Source organism: Lynx rufus, unplaced genomic scaffold, assembly GCF_022079265.1.
Source record: "Lynx rufus isolate CCGP_SWC_20201006 ecotype Redwood Valley unplaced genomic scaffold, mLynRuf1.p SCAF_14, whole genome shotgun sequence".
In the NCBI taxonomy this organism is placed as follows: Eukaryota; Metazoa; Chordata; class Mammalia; order Carnivora; family Felidae; genus Lynx; species Lynx rufus.
In genome coordinates this window covers 12,018,902-12,021,833 of record NW_025814828.1, presented here as the reverse complement: position 1 = coordinate 12,021,833, position 2,932 = coordinate 12,018,902, and positions in this window count along the sequence as shown.

The following is a 2,932-nucleotide window of genomic DNA, read 5'->3' as shown; positions in this document are numbered from 1 at the left end:
CCTGGCACTTATGAGAAGGGTCATGGAATCTAAGAGCCCTTGCAGCAGGAACTCTTTTCCTCACCATCCCTGACCATATTGGCTAATCTACGCCTGTTTTCGGTACACATTTGTGAGTGAGTGAAGCATGCTTACCATCCAGGCCTAAGCCACAGGCCTGTCTCTTAGGGTACAGTGGACACAGGAAACCAGTGCTCAGCCACCCATTTCTGCTCTTCTTCCATCCTCGTGGAGACTCCCCTGATGGCCATGGTGTCGATGGCCATAGTGGCAGTAGCTGTGCACTGCCTGGGTTTTCTCTTCTTGGGCCTCACTTTCTTACTCTTGGGGGAACCAAGACATCACAGTTCATTTCTGCAAGCATCATCCAAATAAGGAGGCCACCCCGGCCCACGGGTGTTTCTCTGCCTTCTTCTACAACCTTCTCCAGAAGCAGGGCGTGCTTTTCCCTGGCCTTTGCCCACAACCTTGCTACTTTAGGGCGTGCCCTTACTCATTCCCGCTTCACTGCCTGGATCTGAACAAAAATATCAACACTTCTCAGCAATTGTATTTCTGTGGTTGGTATTTGTTGAGCACAAGGTTACTTTTGCTTGCTAAAAACCCTAGTCTTCTTTTACTGGAGGAACCACCATGTGGGTGGGATACTTAGCGTTCTTTAGTTGAGGACCCTCGGCAGCTAAAACGATTCCCCTTTGTGCTCACACCCATCTTCGAGAAGTGATGGAAACGGTGCTTCTTAGGACTCCAGCACACTTGGAGGCTCCCTGATAAATCCTTGATACGTGTGAACACGTAACGGAACTCACGTCCAGACATTTTACATAATTAAGACCACCCTTATGCCGATGGATGGCAGTGTCTTGCATTTGAATGTGACTCTTTTCATTTTCAAAGTACATTTGCATCTATTATCTCTTCATCAATGAAAATAGTAAAAACTATTATTGATCCACTGCCTTGTCTTATTCTTATAGATCATTTTACTGTGCACTGGCAACTTTAAAATAACGGCTTTGCTCCTGTATTTGTGTTTTTGAATAGAAAAAAATATATGTATTTACAAAAGACTTGCAGAGAAAATCTAGAGAGATCCTATGTATCAGTGGTCCTCAACCTGGGGGGATTTCATCCCTCCACTGTGCCCAAGGATATTTAGAAGTGCCTGGAGGTATTTTGCTTTTCACAACTGCATATGCTACTGGCCTCGAACATGTAGAGGCCAAGGATGTGCCATACGTCCTCCAGAAGAATAGACAGCCTCCCACAAGCAACACTGGCCTTGAACGTGTAGAGGCCGAGGATGTGCTATACATCCTCCAGAAGAATACACAGCCTCCCATAAGTAAGACTCATCCAGCCTCAAATGTTAATAGTTCCGACTTTGAGAAACTCTGCTCTAGACTCTTCCCCCGTTTCCCTGATACTATCATGTTAAATAACTGTGACAGATATATCAAAATTAAGAAACTATCATTGGTTCAATGTCACTAAACTATGGAACTTTTCAGACCCTCTTCCCTTTTCGACTAATGTCCTTCTTATGTTCCAGAATCTATGCCTCCGTAGTGATCACTGTAGTGATGGAGACAGTTTCTGTATCTTTCTTTGGTTTTCATGACCTTGGCTGCCTTACTTTTCAAGACTGTGACACTTTGGAGGATTTTTATAAGTGCTTCCTATGTGGGTAGGGTACTGACCCCATTTAGGTAGCACAGGAGAAGGGACTTTGCCTTGTTTACAGCGCATTCTCTGACTCTCTGAAGGGGGAATGCCATGAAATTCATGTTTGAACAGTAATTAAAGAGGCTTTAGATGGAAAGAAAAATGTAGGCAAAGTGTCCAGGTGACCTCTTATCCGCTTTTTGGCCTCCCCTATGTTTCCAGCAATACTCCTTTGCATTTGCTTAAATTATATCAATGGCATGTGCTACACAGAATATCCCACTCCCCATCTTTTCATTCACCAGTGTATTTCTGCAATGCAACGTGTTGTAAGACATGTAGCTCTAGTTCAGTGATTTCCAACTGGGGGTGATTTTTGTCCCTCGGGGGATATTTGGCAATGCCTGGAGGCCATTTTGATTGTCACCACCGGAGGCGGGCCTGTTGATCTGTGGGCGATCGGGGCTGGGTGTGCTGCTAAACACCCTGCCCTGCACAGAATTATGTGGCCTGGTAGCCCAGGAGTGGAGAATCCTTGGGCTGTTTCTTTCCTTGAGTTCGTGGAACAGTCTTCCCTTGACAGAATGTAGCGCATTTACTTTATCATCCCCTACTGGTGGGCATTTAGGTTATCCAGTTGTCTGCTCTGACAAAGAGTGCTGGGGAGAACATCCTCGCCAATCTGTGTGTGTGTGTGTGTGTGTGTGTGTGTGTGTGTGTGGTGTGTGCAAGAGAGTTTCTGGGAGGCACACTATGCTCCAGGACACACTCTCAAGTGCCACCGCAGAGTGGCTGGATGCGTTCACACCCACAGCACTGCCTCGGATGCTGATTCTCTGCGTCTTTACCGGCATTTCGTATTATTTAGCATTTTCATTTTTGCCAACCTGAGGCACTTAAATGAGTAGCTTATTTTTTTTTAATTTGCATTTTCTGATGATTCACGGGCCCAGCCTTTGAATCATTCACACCACAGCATGCTACGAAATTGGGGGACGTCTGTTCCAAGCATGTACCACTTCAGTCTGTTGTCTCTGTCTTTGCTGTTTTAAGCGATGAGGCGCAAAAAAAACCTTCCATGCTCCTCCGCCATCTTGCTCTTTGCTGTGTTTTAAAATATCACATACTAGGAGACCAAACTTGGCTGTTTCTGCCAGAGTGGCCACTGTCCCTCAGATGTTCTCCACCAGTGGTTTTGTTTTTTTGCTTGAGTGGTTCCCCCATCCCCTGTCCCGACCCGGATGATTTGGCAAGGATTGGAGACAGT